This window comes from Humulus lupulus, chromosome 7 (genome assembly GCF_963169125.1).
Source record: "Humulus lupulus chromosome 7, drHumLupu1.1, whole genome shotgun sequence".
Lineage (NCBI taxonomy): Eukaryota > Viridiplantae > Streptophyta > Magnoliopsida > Rosales > Cannabaceae > Humulus > Humulus lupulus.
Genome location: NC_084799.1, coordinates 95,589,252 through 95,607,650, shown reverse-complemented (window position 1 = coordinate 95,607,650; position 18,399 = coordinate 95,589,252).

Genomic DNA, 18,399 nt, shown 5'->3' with positions numbered 1-18,399 from the left:
AAGTCGGAAGTAATGACTAGGTTAGAACCCTCCACCAGCCCTTGAAAACTGGCAACAGATGCTTGCTGATATGCAAGCTAGATTGTAGAGACATGATTAAGAGATTCAACTGTTGAGCCAACATCAGGTTCTGGTAGGGAACACTGCATCAAAGGCCCCATCTGCTGCTCCAGTATCGTCCGTACAGCAGCAAATAGAACTAGAGAACTATTGAGAGTTAGTGTATGAACGGTTCAGGAAGCAACACCCTCCGATTTTTTAGGGTAGTAACGATCCACTCAAGGCAGAGTAGTGGATGGTTATGATTACATCCATCTTAGACTTTATGAGGGTGGTCGGCAATGAAAGAGTGGCATGTGCCATGTACATATTTCTTGAGGCGCTCGAATTTGGTGGGAGGTGGTGTCCCAGACTAGGGATTTAACCACAATGAACTGGGAAGAGTTTAGAACTATATTTGATGAGAAGTACTACAATGAAGCAATTAAAGCTACAAAGGTTGAGGAATTCAATAGACTGTTGCAAGAGAATATGTCAGTGATAGAATACGCCCTGAAATTTGATAGATTAGCCAAGTTCGCTCCAGACTTGGTACCCACTGATGGGATGAGGAAGGAAAGGTTCCTTCAGGGGCTACAACCTATGATAGCCTGGGATGTCAAAATTACGACAGTTGCTGGAGTGACAACATATGCTCATGTAGTAGAGAGAGCCCTCACTGTAGAGGGCGCTAAGAACAAGATCTGGCGCGAGAACGCAGCTAGAAGGGATATGAGGAGGACGGGACCTCCCTTTATTGGATCAGGTAGGGACAGAGGCCCCAATGACCAGGAAAGAAAGACCCTAGATACTATTTTGGCTCCTGGTCCTGATAGGAGGCCATGGTGTGTACAGATTGGCCGCTAGGATTACAATGAGAACTAGAGAACATGTCCAGACTGTGCTAGATGTCATCAGGGGGAGTGTCGGGTGAAGGCCTACTTTATATTTGGGATTGTGGGGTATCTCAAGAAGGACTGCCCAAGAATGAAGAAAGAGGAACCAAAAAAGGCAGACAGCTCAACTCCAGCTTGGGTGTTTGCATTGACACAAGTTGAGGCTGAGGCTTGGCTCTCAGTGGTCACAGGTCAGCTTTCTAGTGCTGGCATCTCTTATACTATGCTGATTGACTCTAGTGCTACACATTCTTATGTTTCTAGTAGGATTATTGATAGATTGTGTAGGCCATGTGACTACTATGTGGTGGGCTTTTGGACATTATTACCCTCTAGGGAGTTAGTGGTTTCTCGGAGATGGGTCAGATCACTGCCAGTGATAGTAGATGGTAGGGAATTGTCGGATGACTTGATAGAGTTGGTTATGACTGACTTTGATATGATTTTAGGGATGGACTGGTTAACTAGATATGGGGAGACCATTGATTATAAAAAGAAGATGGTAACCTTACCTGAGGGTGAGGACCCCTTTGTATTCGTTGGCACTGTGCATGGACCCCGAGTACCTATGATTTCAACATTGAGAGCTAGAGATCTATTGTGAAGAGGTTGCATAGGATTCTTGGCCAACGTGTTGGATACCACACATGTCGTGCCAATGGGACCAGATGAGACTAAATTAGTCTGTGAATTCCTAGATGTGTTTCCGGAAGAGTTACCAGGGTTGCTGCCACACAGGGAAATATAATTTGTTATTAAGTTGGCACCAAGGATGGAGCCAGTGTCTAGAGCACCTTACCGAATGCCCCCAGCAGAATTGAGGGAACTCAAGGTACAATTACAGGAGTTTCTAGACTTGGGTTTTATTAGGCCCAGTTTCTCGCCATGGGGCCCGCCAGTATTGTTTGTGAAGAAGAAGGACGGTTCTCTAAGGATGTGTATAGACTACAGGGAGCTGAATAAGCTGACCGTTAAGAACATGTATCCTCTTCCAAGGATATTTGACTTATTTGACCAATTGCAAGGTAAAATGGTATTTTCAAAGATAGATCTTCGATCTGGTTATCACCAGTTGAGGATCAAGTAGGAAGACATACCAAAGACAACCTTCTGTTCAAGATATGGGCACTACGAGTTACTCGTTATGTCATTTGGTTTGACTAATGCCCCGGCAGCCTTCATGGATTTGATGAACAGGGTGTTCAAGGGTTATCTTGATCGATTTGTGATCGTCTTTATCGACGATATCTTAGTATATTCACAGATAGAGGAAGAGCATGAGCAATACCTCAGGTTGATCTTAAAGAGGCTAAGAGAACACATGTTATTTGCGAAGTTCAAGAAGTGTGAATTCTGGTTACCTCAGGTGACTTTCTTGGGTCATATTGTAAGTAGAGATGGGATTAAGGTAGACCCAGCTAAGAATGAGGCTGTCAGAAATTGGTTGAGGCCAAGGAATGCCTCTGAGATTAGAAGCTTCCTTGGATTGGAAGGTTATTATAGAATGTTTGTGGAGGGGTTCTCAAGGATAGCTACCCCATTGAAAAAACTGACATGCAAGAGTCAGAAGTTTGCATGGTTAGACAGATGAGAGAGCAGTTTCCAGGAGTTGAAGCGGCGTTTGATTACTGCCCAAGTCTTGAGTCTTTCGATAGATCAAGACAAGTTCATGGTTTAATATGATGCGTCAAGACAAAGGTTAGGTTGTGTTCTTAAGCAGGTAGAGAAGGTGATTGCCTATGCATCACGCCAGTTGAAGGATTATGAACAGAGGTATCCTACTCATGATCTGGAGTTAGCAGCGGGTGTCATTGCATTAAAGGTATGGAGGCATTACCTTTATGGAGAGAAGTGTGAGATATATTCAGACCACAAGAGCCTCATGTACTTCTTTACACAAAAGGATTTGAATATGAGGCAGATGCGTGAGTTGGAACTGGTGAAGTACTATGATTGTGATATCGTTTATAATCCAGGGAAAGCGAATGTGGTGACAGATGCCCTTAGTCGGAGAGGTCAGGGGCAATTGTACAGTTCGGAGAAGATATCTAAGGAGTAGGCAGAAGATATGACTAGAGCAGGTATTGAGTTAGTAGTGGGTCAGCTAGCCAACATTACACTGCAGTCTACTCTTCTAGAAATGATAAAGGAGAGTCAGTTACAAGAGAAACAGTTGATAAAGATTAAAGAGGTCGTCCTAGCTGGAGTGGCTAGGGACTATTGTAATGCCCTGGATAGCCAAGACCATTACACTGTGTGTTTATAAAGTCCCAGACTTGCTAACCAAGTCATTTAATTAAAATCTTGTTACTGAAACTATAAAGGAACTAGGGTTAAAAATGTTTTGGTCTCAAAAGCCACATTTTCATTAAGAATCATCATCTATTTACACGGGATCCCAAAAATATTAAGTTTGGAGACTGTTTACAAAAGACACAAGGTTTATATACAATATCAAGCCATATCAAGGAAAAACAGACTGTTAGGCAATCCCTGTCCTGACCCACTCCTCGACCATAGCGATCGAACAGCTGGCTATGTACATTCAACCCCGCAGCTCTCCACCTCAGAATTGGTCCAACTTGCCCTTGCCTTTACCTGCACCACGTAGCACGCGTGAGCCAAGGCCCAGCAAGAAAACACAACAATAGAGAATAAGCAATCAACAGACAAATCAATATCTCATATTGCATCACATAATCTCAACCATATAACCATTCGGTATAATCAAGTATTCAACATACTAAACATATCAATTCGTATCATATATCACTGGACAAATGATAACTAGGGCTAGCGCTCTCAGGCTGCTCCCTCCGTTATCCCACTGACTTCGGCCCGCTTAAGCCGAGCTCAGTGAATGCTAAGCTGTCCTCGACTAACAGTGGCCAAGCCGCGCCCTGTGCACAAATATTATGTACGGCACTCTTAGACCGCTTTTACATGTCCCATGGCATAATACCATCATTGACACGATACAAGTATCGGGAGCACTTAGTCCCATCACAGACATATAACTAGGTGCAGTTTTCTTAACTTTCAATTCACTAGCTTTGATCCCTCGACTCCTTGAGCACGATCCCCCTCGAGCCTTAGCGCTCACCTAAACACAATCATAGCCCAAAGTCATCATCAATCCTCAAGTCTAAAACCTAGCCCTGGGGCTAATCCCGAGCCCCCGGGAAGTCCTAGTTCCATCAAACAAGGTGGTGGAAACAAACCCCAAACCTTGGTCAAAAACCCTTGCAAATAACCCTAAAATCCCCCTTCAGAAGGCAGGGTAGCACTATAGCACTCATGGGAGGGTGCTACAGCACTACAAACAGAAGCAAAATCCCTCAGCAAGCTTGGCCTAGCGCTACAGCGCCCAAAGGCTAGCGCTGTAGCGCTAGTCACAGACTGGTAAACACCAGTTTTCCCTTCCTGCGATTTCCTTGAACCAACCTCAACCAAAACTCTTCCAAATCTTTCCCAACCTCAAAATCAACCTTATGACCATACTCCACTCATCCCAAGCACCCCAAATACCTAGAACTCAAGCACATGCATCCCCAAACTCAAAATTCACCATAGCCACTCCTAAACACTAAAACTCAGCAGAAACCAGCTGAACAACAAAGTTAGAGTTAAGAGTTTATACCTTTGGTGGAATTTCGACCTCAAGGTGCCTCTAGACTTCCTTGACTTGCTTCACCTCAACCCTTGGCTCCAACTTCCCTAGAATTCCCATCAACACAGCTTAGATAACTTAGCTAGGAACCAAAACCAAAGCTGAAGAAACTTACAGAATTTACCTCAAGTGTTGATGAATCCATGCTAAACCTCTCCCAATTCCTCAAACTTAGCTTGGAATCCTTGATGCTTAGTCTATCCCAACTCTCCTCTGAGCTTTGCTCCAGAATTCCTCAAGAAATTGATGAAGGAAGTATAAACCGACCTAGAAAACTCTCTCTGTTTTCTCCCTTTCTTTTCCCTTCCTTTTCCTTCTTTTCTCTCTCTCAGACTTCTACACTTCTCTACACTTCCCACTAACATAAAGCCTTGGTAATACTTAACTCCTGTAAGCCAAATGGCTATTATTCCCTCCCTATTAAGTCTAAACCCTTTAATTCACTTAGGGGCATTTTAGTCATTTTACCCAATTCCCGCTAACTCCTCGAGTGTCTCTAATATTTCTCGCTTAACTCCCGATACCCAATTAATCACCAATAACATTCCTCAATGTCAAGATAAACTCCAGTATATTCGCTAAATTTCCATTTATACCCCTAAGCTCACCCCGAGCCGGGTGTAAATCCCCGCCATGACTTTTCGCTACTTTGCTCCCTAGGATCGTCTCGAGTCGCAGATCACAGACATATCCACATAATAATGTGGTCTCGACAATTATCACATATATCAATACAGTTATGCCCATAATGGCCAAAATTATATGATTATGTGAATTATATGAGTTATAATATAATATGACTGTTTATGCATGTTTAAGTGTATTAAATATTCTTCTGGGGCCGTTTCTAATTAGAAGGGAATTTTTGTAATTATGACCCGCTGATAGTATATCTGTAATTATATCTGCAGACCACATTATTATGTGGATATATTTGAGTTACTCGATATGAGGCCGTCCTAGTGAGCAATGTAGCGAAAAAGTCACAACACAAATAAATACTCGACTCGGGTGAGCTTATGGGTATTTTGGTAATTTGGCACATTACCGGGATTTATTGGGTAATGGGAATCAATTTTGTGAGTATTTGGTTTAATGGATTTAATTGGGAATATGTGGTGTAATTTGATGTTAATGGGAGATTAGGCTAAAAATGACTATTTTGCTCTTGGGAGGCTTTGAGGAAGGGATCAAAACTGAAGGGTTAATTGGTCTTTCGACCATGGTATTAGATAAAGTTGAGGCTAAGTGTTGAAGGTCTTTCTTGTACATTCTATCATTTTTCCCATTTTTTCTTGAAGTCCTCTTGAAACACCAATTAGCTTCCAAAGCTTTTTGAAGCTAGATCAAAAGAAATTCTTGAAGGGAGGTTGTTGTCAAGTGGGTTTAGGAGCAGCTGAGGTCACCATTCAACTAAGAGAATTTAGAGGTATAGATTTATGAGTTCTTAATGGTTTTGTTAGGAGCTAGAAATTATGCACTACTTTTCTATTGCTTGGGAGGTCTGAGTGTAGTTGGGAATTAAGATTTAAGTTCAGATTCTTGGATTTGGGAAGAGATGGGTTTAGAACCTTAAAATCTTCATTTAAGTTATGGAGTTGTTTTTTGGTATTCCTTTGGTGTTTATGGAGCATATATTAGTATTCTATCTGTTTGAATGGCTATTTCTGAGGTTGGTTCATGTTTTAGATTGATTGGGGTGAGTTTGGGTCGGAAAATTTGAAGAAAACGTAACCCAAAATTCTAGGTTTGCGACGTAGCACCCCTGCACTATGCAGAGGAAAGCTTGGGGTGCCTCTGCCCAGTTGGAGCACCACTGCTCTTGGAGTGGGCACCCCTGCGCTATGCAAGGGAGGGCTTGTGAGGCCTCTTCCCATTTGGGGTGCTCCTGCCCATGGTTTGGGCCCCCCTGCCCTATGTTCATTTCAACATGAGTAATTTGTAGGGCTTGGGAAGGACTTGGGAGCTAGGGGGAGGATTCCAGCACATCGTTTGGTGGAGATGGAGGCCTCGAGAGCAAGGGGTTGGTTCCGGAGTTTGTTTTTTAAATTAAAACTTAACGAGGACATCATTTATAGTTATGACTAGGGTTATCGCTAAGCTCGGGAAAGGATCATGCTCGGGGTCATACTCGTTCTTTAGCATAGAACCAGTGGCAAGAAAATTTCACCCTGGTTGTGATTAGGACTCACGCCCCTGTTAATAAGTATGATTATAATTATGCATGTGATTGCTTGATTAAGCATGTTTTAATACACTATATCTGATTATGTGTTAAGTGAACTGTATGATTGATTGTACATGATCTGTGTAATGACCCAAATTTATTAATAAGGCTTAAGGGCCTTGATTAGTGTGTAGGGAGGGCATAACTGGATTATATGTGATTTAAATGATTAAAAGCATGTTTATATGATTATTTGGATATCTGTGATGCATGACTATGTGTATTAGTATGCATGTAGGCCCTGATTAGGTTAGAAGGGCATATTCGTAATTTTGGCCCGTTGAGGGCATAAATGTAAATATATGTGATAAATTGTTGAGTCCACATTATTATGTGGATATATTTGTAGCTTGTGACTCGAGGCGATCCTAGTGAGCGGTTTAGCGAAAAAGTCACGGCGGGTATTTGTACCCGACTCAGGGCGAGCATGCGGGTATTTCTGGGAATTTAAGAAGTATATGGGAGATTATTTGATATTGAGGAATATAATTGGTGATTAGTTAGGTGTTGGGAAGTAAGCGGTAAATATTAGAGACACTCGAGGAATTAGTGGGAATTGGGAGTAATGACTAAAATGCCCTTAGGATGTTTAAAAGCTTAGTTTTAATTGGGAGGGTAGTTTGGTCTTTTGGTGTTTAAAATCAGAGATAAGTGTTTTTTTTGGCTTTATTGCCTTAGTGGAATATTTTGAAAGCTTTAGAAGTCTGAAGAAAAGAAAAGAATAAGGAAAAGGAAAGAAGGAAAAGTATGAGTCTCTTCTCTCTCTCGGTTTGAGGTTTCTTCCCCATTTCTTGAAGGAATTTGGAGCTGTAACTTAGGGAGAGTTTGGGTTGGAGCTTGGGGCTAGAGTCCTTGTTTTGGCTTGAGGATTTAGCAAGAGTAGTTCATCAATTTGAGGTAAGTTTTAAAGTGTTTTTCAGTTCTGATTTTTGGTGTTGAAATGGTTGTTCTACGTTAAGTTTTGATGGTAATTCTAGGGAATTAAGCCTGCAGATTTGAGGAGATGAAAGCTAAGGGAGTGTGGAAGATAACCTAGATCGAAATCCTCCATCAAAGGTAAGAAGTTTCAGCTTTGAAGTTCTAAAATTTCTGATGTTCTGCTGAGTTTTGAGCTTTAAGCTCAAATATGGTGATTTCTTTGTTTTGGGGTGCATGTGATTGAATTTCATATGGTTAGGTCATTTGGGGTGAGTTGGAGAGGTTGGTACGCTTGCTTTGGGGTATGGTTAATGTTTGGTTGAGTTTTGGAGAAGTTTGGCTCGGGGAAAATTGAAGGAAGAGGACAGGCTTGGCTATGCTGTGACTAGCGCTGTAGCGCTAGCCTTTGGGCACTACAGCGCTAGGCCTTGCGCTCAGAGGGCTTTTTGGCTCTGTTTGTAGTGCTGTAGCTCCCACTTTAGGGCGTTGTAGTGCTACCCTGTTTCCAGAAGAGGATTTTTGGGATATTTCTTAGGGATTTTGCCCGGAGGCTCGGGGTTTTATTCCACCACCCTGTTTGGTGGAATTAGAGCTTCCCAAGGGCTCGGGATTGGTCCCGAGGTTAGGTTTTGGAATTGAAGTTTGGTATGGTTCTAACTTGTGACCGTGACTAGGTGTACGCTAGGGCTTAGAAGGGATCGTGCTTGAGGGGTGTCACCATTGATCAAAGCTACCGGAATCCAAAGGTAAGAAAACTGCACCCAGATATGTGATTATGTTGGGACTAAGAGCTCCCTATATCTGCTATGATGCCATAGATTGTATTATGCCATGGGACATGTGATAAATGGCCTAAGAGTGCAAAAATCAATACTTGCACACAGGGCGCGGCTCGGCCACTATTAGCTGAGGACAGCTTGATATTCACTGAACTCGGTTTAAGCGGGTCAGTGGGATAAATAGAGGGTGCGACCTAAGGGCGTTGACCCTGGTTATCATATGTGAATTGTTTATTAATGTGAAATGATGAATGATGAACTTGTTATATTATTTTATAATATAATGTAAAATTATATTATATTATAATATAATGTTTTAGATTAAATAAATGTGACAAAGTGTGTCACATATTGTAACATATAATAGAGAGTTACAATATTTAGATATATGAGATATATCCAAATAATGTAACATATTTGGTGTTACAAATTTGTAACCTCCAAATATTACCCTTTATTGTATAAGATTGTTGTTACACAATATTGAGATGAATTTCATAAAACCATATGAGATATGGCTGTTAGAGATATGATTTAAACCCCAATAATGTGTTTTGGGAGTTACAAAATCATTTGGGAGGGTTTGGAACCGTTTGGAAAAACAGCACAATCTTTTGTGCTGAAATTGGTCAGTGGCCGCGGCCTGTGGGACAGAGACCAGTGGCCGCGGCCACCATTGTCTCTGGCCGCGGCCACAGGCCAAAAACTGACCAATTTTCAGTTTTTTCAATATTTGTTGAACGGCTCAAAAAACCCAAATAACTCCCAAATCTCTTTTTTAATTCCATATTAATCCAATTAAACATTGGAAACAGCCATGGGGGTTGGTGGAATTCGAAATTCAAAGGGTGTCTCTAAACTCTATAAATAGGAGCCTATAGCTCACTTGTAAGACACAACTTTTCTATCCACTAGAGCACTTGGCTAGAAACACCATGAGGCTTGATAATTCCAGAAAGCTTTTCCAATATCTGAGAGAGATCCCTTAGTGCTTGAGTTAGGGAGAAATAAGCTTTTGTACAAATGTTTTAAACCTTGTTCAAGTTGGTGATCCCCAATCCTCTTCACTTAGGTTGTGTAAGTGAGAGTTTGATTTTGTTTCTGTTCTTCTTTTTGTTCTATTGCTTTTCTTCTTATTCTCTTGTTCTATTTACTTGTACATTTTGTTTAAGAGTTGTAATCCTTTCTTTTGGTCTAAACACTTTATTTTATTTGTAATCTTTTGCTTAGAGTTGTATTCTCACTATTCTCTCCTTCATCATCATCTTCTTCCTTTCTTTAGTTTATTTGTATTTTCAGTTATAGAGTTGTAACCTTATTTAATCAATCTATATTTACTTGTAATATTATTGCATAGAATTGTAATATTATAATCATTTCCATTGAGACAAAACAATATTTTCCTAACATTCAAAAGCTTATTCCCATTGTTTGTTTCAATGGAAGGTGAGACTATCAAAATCATGAACCAATACCTAGTAGGGTGGAATAGGGTTCATGGATTCAATTGAACTTGGTGGTAAGACAAGGTAAGTGTAAATTTTATATAATAGTGATGAAATTTTAAATAATGTATTAGCATGTTTTCCAAATGTTGATATATGAATAAATTGTGTAAATGTTAACATGTTAATATAATATGAGATACATTGTAACATAGGTTACACATCTATTTGTGAAAGTTAAATCCTTAGAAGTGAACTTTTGAGAAGCTCTACATAGTCTAGTAATTATTAATCTTATGTGTATGCTATAAGTGAGATAGTAGTACATACATTTGACATGAAAATTATGTTTTGAGAATTTATAAAGCATGATAATTAGGTTGTTTTTTACATGCCTATATATTGATTTTGTGAATCAATAGAAATGTGAATTATTGTATGATATTTGTGATATACTTACAATATAATTATGAGATTCAAAATGCATGCTAATATGATTGATATATGTTGACAAATTATGTGAAGTTTCTTTGAGACATAATTATGTTAATATATAAAAGCATATTGATATATACATGAGAATTATCATGATTATTATGGTGTGCCATATAATATGATTATTAAGGTGATAATAATATAGATATGTTTTATCCTATATTATTGCAATGTGAAGAGTTACCGTTTATTTGGTAAATAAAGAGAATTATTTGAGAAATTAAAATTTCTCATTTAAGTGTTGACCATCTCAACTTATGAGATAAGAAAAGATGAACCTAAAAAGGTTACATCTTTTGATAAGTATCTTGCTATTGCAAGAAAAATTGATCAAGGTGGATCCAAATTATGGGATGACAAATTGGCCTATAGGCTTGGAGTCTAAAGTGTGGTCAAAAGAGAAAATATTTGAGAATTATTTAGTGACAATAATTCTCAAATATTCAATGTCTCAATGAGGTGACATTACAAAATTGGAGAAGCAATTTTGAATATTTATACCAATAATGAATAAGGTTGAAGAGAATTTTATTCATTCTTGTTAAAGATGGTGATATGTTTTAAATTAATCTCAATGAGGAGATAATTTTAAATCAAAGCATTAGAAATCAAAGTGTTTAAATAAATCATTGAGGGTTTATTTTCATTGATTTAAGTGTTTGAAATTGATATCTTCAAATTGATTTTGACGAGAAAATCAATGGATGTCAAAATGATGTTTTCAAAAGAATCTCGAAGAGACTCTTAGAAAACTCACAAAAGTTGGTTAAGTGACTTTGAGATTATTTAATCAACTAAATAAAAAGAGTACTTCTCCAATGAATTCAATACATTTTGTGAAGAAAATGGTATAATTCATGAGTGCACTGCACCTTATACACCACAACACAATGGTGTTGCCGAAAGGAAAAATAGGACTTATCTAGAGATGATAAATTCTATGTTGGTGTTTTCTAAGTTGAACTTCAACTTATGGGGTGAAGCGCTTTTAACCGCTTGCCAAATTCTTAATCGAATATCGATGAAGAAAAATGAGATATCTCCATATGAGTTATGGAAAGGAAGAAAACCCAACATAGGGTACTTCAAAGTGTGGGGGTGTCTTGCATATTGCAAGAAAACCAAACCTAATAGAACAAAGTTAGGTTCAAGAGCCATAAAGTGTGCCTTTGTTGGTTATGCCAACAATAGTAAAGCTTATAGGCTATTAGACTTAGAGTCTAATATTGTGATTGAATCTAGAGAAGTGGAATTCTCTGAGAACATGTTATGTGACAACAATTCTCAAGCTTCAACATCTCTAAAGGAGAATATGTTATATGAGAACAATTCTCAAGCTTCTACATCCAAAGTTTATTCTCAAGAGGAGAATTCTCAAAACGATGTAAAGCAACCCTTTAAACCTAGAAGAAGTCAAAGGCTTAAAAATCATAAAAGTCTAGTAGTGGATGAGATAGATTCTAAACGAATTTCATTCTACATGGTAGAAGGAAATAGAGAGGAAGTCATTAGGAAAATTCCTATTGTACTTCTCATTGAGGATGATCCTAAGACTTATAGAGAAGCTATGCAATCGAGAGATAGTGCATTTTGGAAAGAAGCCATCAATGATGAGATGGATTCTATTCTTTCCAATAACACTTGGGAATTGGTAGACCTCCCACCGGGGTCTAAGCCAATTGGCTGTAAGTGGGTATTTAGGAGAAAATACCACACTGACGGCACTATCCAAACCTGTAAAGCTAGATTAGTAGCTAAAGGGTTTAGGCAAAAAGAGGGTATCGATTATTTCGATACCTATGCGCCTGTTGCAAGAACAACTTCTATAAGAATTTTGTTCGCTCTAGCTTCTATACACAACTTGTATGTTCATCAAATGGATGTCAAAACGGCATTCCTTAATGGTGACCTCAATGAGGATGTCTATATGGAACAACCCGAAGGGTTTGTCCTACCAAAATATGAACATATAGTGTGTAGACTTGTAAAATCCTTATATGGATTGAAACAAGCTCCTAAGCAATGTCATGAGAAATTTGATCAAGCTATCATGTCTAATGGGTTTAGACATAACAATGGAGACAAGTGTTTGTATTCCAAAACTTGTAAGGGATATGTGATCATGGTTTGCTTATATGTGGATGACATGCTTATTCTAAGTAATAGCATGAAAGGGATAGATGAAACGAAGAGGTTTCTTTCATCAACCTTCAAGATGTAAGAACTTGGAGAAGTTGATACCATACTCGGTATCAAAGTAAAGAAACATAGTGGGGGTTTTGTGTTAGGGCAAGCCCACTATGTTGAGAAAGTATTGAAAAAATTTAACCATTCGATCATAGTGTAAAACTAGAGAAGAATGAAGGAAGAGCAGTGGCTCAATTGGAGTACGCTAGTGCTATAGGGAGTCTAATGTACGCTGCCCAGTGTCCTAGACTTGATATAGCATTTGCGGTAAGTAAACTTAGTAGGTTTACAAGTAATCCAAGTGTGGATCACTGGAAGGCAATTGGAAGAGTCCTAGGTTATCTTAAGAAAACCAAAGGACTAAGCCTTCACTACTCCAAATTTCCTTCGATTTTAGAAGGATATACAGATGCAAGTTGGATATCCAATCTTGGGGACAACTTGTCCACAACCGGTTGGGTATTTACACTTGGTGGAGGTGCAATTTCTTGGGGTTCCAAGAAACAAACCTGTATATCTCATTCCACTATGGAAGCAGAGTTCATAGCTCTAGCTGCTACCGGCAAAGAGGCCGAATGGTTAAGGGATCTGTTGATAGAGATTCCCCTAATCAAAGATAATGTATCTACTATATCGATACATTGTGATAGCCAAGCGACATTGGCTAGAGCATACAGCGGAGTGTATAATGGGAAGTCTAGACATATCATTCTAAGACATGGATATGTGAGAGAATTGATTCAAAGAGGAGTCATCTCAATATCCTATGTGAGAACAAGTGAAAATCTGGCGGATCCTTTCACTAAGCCACTAACAAGGGATTTAGTGGCTACATCATCTCGAGGGATGGGACTTAAACTCCCTAAAGAGATTCACGATTGATGGTAACCTATCTTAACACTAGTTATTAAACTAGTGTTAGGTTCAATAGGTAATAACAAGTCAATCAAGTGAATATTAGTTGTACTCAAAACAAGTCCCATCTGAGATATTGAGTACTTGTGTGTTATCAAGTGGAGGGTTAAAACCGAAAGGTTTTTTAATAGAGTTCAGTCTTGTAAAGACAAGTATTTTTGGTAATAAAATACTGTAAGAATTCTACCTATATGGACCTAGGGGTGGTGCCGCCTCTCATGAGAATTGGGAGTATTCTCAAGAACGTCCATGAATGGAAATTGCACATGGCCATGAACGGTGCAAAGCGAGACATAGAGGTCTTAAGTGAACATCGCAAAGGTGTGTGTGTTATCACCGATTTGTCATCATGAAAAGATGGTTCAATGCCTAGTGCAACCTAATTTTCGACAAATTTTGTGATAATTACACTATAGTAAAGTTCAAGTTGAAAAACACTTTACTTTATGCACTAATGCAATGACTTCTATAAGAGAGAGTTCTTATTTAATCAAGTGTGGGATATGTTATATTTCAAAATATAATGAATGATTAAATAAGTGTTACAATAGATATCTATTTAATCTTGTGGGGGAATGTTATATTGTTTTATAATATAATGTAAAATTATATTATATTATAATATAATGTTTTAGATTAAATAAATGTGACAAAGTGTGTCACATATTGTAACATACAATAGAGAGTTACAATATTTAGATATATGAGATATATCCAAATAATGTAACATATTTGGTGTTACAAATTTGTAACTTCCAAATATTACCCTTTATTGTGTAAGATTGTTGTTACATAATATTGAGATGAATTTCATAAAGCCATATGAGATATGGCTGTTAGAGATATGATTTTAACCCCAATAATGTGTTTTGGGAGTTATAAAATCATTTGGGAGGGTTTGGAACCGTTTGGAAAAACAGCACAATTTTTTGTGCTGAAATTGGTCAGTGGCCGCGGCCTGTGGGACAGAGACCAGTGGCCGCGGCCACAGGCCAAAAACTGACCAATTTTCAGTTTTTTCAATATTTGTTGAACGGCTCAAAAAAACCCAAATAACTCCCAAATCTCTTTTTTAATTCCATATTAATCCAATTAAACATTGGTAACAACCATGGGGGTTGGTGGAATTTGAAATTCAAAGGGTGTCTCTAAACTCTATAAATAGGAGCCTATAGCTCACTTGTAAGACACAACTTTTCTATACTAGAGCACTTGGCTAGAAACACCTTGAGGCTTGATAATTCCAGAAAGCTTTTCCAATATCTGAGAGAGATCCCTTAGTGCTTGAGTTAGGGGGAAATAAGCTTTTGGACAAAGGTTTTAAACCTTGTTCAAGTTGGTGATCCCCAATCCTCTTCACTTAGGTTGTGTAAGTGAGAGTTTGATTGTGTTTCTGTTCTTCTTTTTATTCTATAGCTTTTCTTCTTATTCTCTTATTCTATTTAAGAGTTGTAATCCTTTTGTTTAAGAGTTGTAATCCTTTCTTTTGGTCTAAACACTTTATTTTATTTGTAATCTTTTGCTTAGAGTTGTATTCTCACTATTCTCTCCTTCATCATCATCTTCTTCCTTTCTTTAGTTTATTTGTATTTTCAGTTATAGAGTTGTAACCTTATTTAATCAATATATATTTACTTGTAATATTATTGCATAGAGTTGTAATATTATAATCATTTCCATTGAGACAAAACAATATTTTCCTAACAGAACTTAGTATGTTGAATACTCAATTATTGTGAATATTTGGATTCTTTAGTATATGATTATACTGTATGAGTTATCTGGTTGTTTGTTTGATGATTATGCTCTGTTATTATGTTTTCTTGCTGGGCCTTGGCTCACGGGTGCTACGTGGTGCAGGTTAAGGAAATGGCAAAGTGGACCAGTCCTGAGATGGAGAGCTTTGGGGGCTGAATGTACGTAGTCAGCTGATCAACCGCCACGGCCGAGAAGTGGTACAAGACGGGAAAAGCCTAATTGTCTATTTTGCCCTTAGAGTGTCTAGTAGCTGTACTTTTATCCTGAAATTTTGCTAACTGTCTTTTAACGTTATTACTTTTGGGATTCCATGTAAAAATGTTTGATTATAAGAAATGAAACTTTTATGACCAAAATCTTTTAACCCTAGTTCAACTATAGTTTCAGTAACACGTTTCTAACTAGATGACTTGATTAGCAAGTCTTGCACTTTTGTAAACACACGGTGTAACGGTCTTGGCTATCTAGGGCGTTACATTCTGAAAGCTCAATTTATGTGCTGAGGTCGGCATTATGTGTGCGGAACACATGCCGCTATGGCTAGGCCACCCTGGGAGTGCGATATGCAATTGTCTGGCTCAGATGCCACTTGAATAAATATAAGTGCAATATTCACTTATGTGACTCTATCATCTATTAATTGGAAAACGTGCCTGCTTGAGTATAGTTATTGCTATTGAACATGTTGTTTATGTTATATTGTATATCTGAGTGTGTTTAATTAAGTTCTCTTGCTTAGCCTTGGCTCACATGTGCTATGTGGTGCATGTAAGGGTAAGGAAAAGCTGGACCAGCCATGAGTTGGAGAGCTTTAGGGGTGGCGTGTATATATTCAGTCCACTCAACTGCCATGTCCGGGGTATCATGGAGGGTGTAACACCCTCGATAGCCAAGACCATTACACTGTCTATTTTAAATAATTCTGGACATGTTAATCAAGTCATTTGGATATAAACGTGTAACTAAGGATAATTAACATATTAGGGTTTAAAAATTTTGATCATACGAATAATTGTTTTCATTAAAAAGTTGAGTGTGTACATGGGATCCCAAAATAAGTGTTTACAAGGCATTTACAACTACAAAAACAATTACAACATAAGTTGGCCTAAGTGGAAAAATTAAGTTTTGGCTCTACTCCCTGTTGATTCCTCGGCCATGGCGGTCGAGCAGCTGCAATGTACACGCTACCCCTAAATCTCTCCAACTCATGGCTGGTCCAGCTTCCCCTTTCCCTTACCTGCACCATATAGGACCCGTGAGCCAAGGCTTTGACAAAAAACTTATTCAATAGATTCAATAAGCAACATAATATAAACAATAAGCTTAACATTAACAACCTTGCTCAAACAAACACATAGTTCAACTTAAACAATGAACAAGTTAGACAAGGGTAAACAACACTTCTAGTAATTTAGGTGGCGTTCATGCTAGCCAAGTGCATAATGCAGTCCTAGGTTGCCATAGCCAAATGGCCTGCGTTCCACCGCTTATTGTCATCCCCGGCGCCCTTAGGTCGAGCTTTCAAATTAGATATAATCAAACGTATAGATTGCATAACACACAATCAGATGCAACATATACAAGCATGCTTAATCAAATAATCACATTTAAAACCACAGTCATATCCATTAACAAGGGTTCGAGCCCTGATTATAACCAGGGTGCAGTTTTCTTACCTCGAGTCCCGAGCAGATAATGTATGGTGATGCCGAGCACGATCCCTACTCTTGATCAATAGCGGTATAACCTAGTCACAACATAATAATTGACAACCATCAATCACTTAGACTATTTAAGAGCTTCAAGGTAAATTTCCAGCCTTCAGGATCTTGAATTCTACAAAACCGGGTAATAGAATCCTTCCCGAGCCTTTAGGTTTGAGTTTCCGAGCTTAAAACCCCTATTTGGCCAAAATTCTCTATTTTAGCCGCGACGCCCCCCACAAGCGCTGTGGGCCTCAACAAGTCAGAGACAAAAATCCCCAAGTTTCCTAGATATGCGTCGTGGTGCAACCCACCCAGCACCGCAGCGCTAAGGCGGTTCAGTGAACCTCTCTTAGCCTCTGAGTTCATGCGGCCTGCGACGCTCCAGGAATAGCGCCGCGGCGCGACCTTGTGAACCCGGATATTCTAGGGTTTTTCCTGGATTTTCCTTGAGCCAAAATCATCAAAATTCACCCCAAATGTGAGCCACATCATCAATTGAACCCCAACATCTCAATAGTACACTTAGAGCAACACAAAAACCTAAAATCTTAACCAAAAACCTCATAAAAACTAAGAACTCAGAAAGAACTATTAGAACATCAAAACTTTAAAACTCAGAACTCTAAACTTCAAATTACCTATGTTCAAATCGTTCCTAGCTGCTCCCTTAAGCTTAGAAGCTTCTGGCTCCAACTGAACTTCAATTCCCCAGCAAGCCTTGCCCCAAAATTCAGAGAATCAATGCCTTTCCCTTCAATTTTCCAAGGTCCCAACAGTGAGAGTGAGAGAGAGAAAATGAGGTAGAGAGAGATTGAGGTGTTGGTCTGCTTGTTTCTGAAGAATTCCTAAGGTCTCTAAGTGGCTAAGGTAGTCCAAGGCTAGGGAAAAGAGGAAAGTGTCCCTAGCCTTATCCTTGGTTCTTTAACGCCCCCAAGGGAAAAATCGTCTTTGTATTACATTTCCCGCTAATCCTCAAGTAGCCCTATAAGTTCCCAATTAATCCCGACTTACCCAAATAATCACTAAATAACTACCCATCACTCAATAAATCCTGACTACTCACCAAATTACTAAAATACCCCTAGGCTCACCCTGAGCCGGGTATTTACCCTATTGTGACTTTCCTGCTAACTCGCTCACTAGGATCGCCTGGAGCCGAACATCACTAGTATATCCACATAATAATGCGGTCTCAATCACATAACGCATATAATTACATTTATACCCTAACTGGGTCGAAATTACAAAAATGCCCTTATTAACAAAAACAGGCTCACACACATATTTAATACACATAAACATGCATCAGTATTCATATCATCATATAAATCTTATATGCCACACAATCACACATATATTCA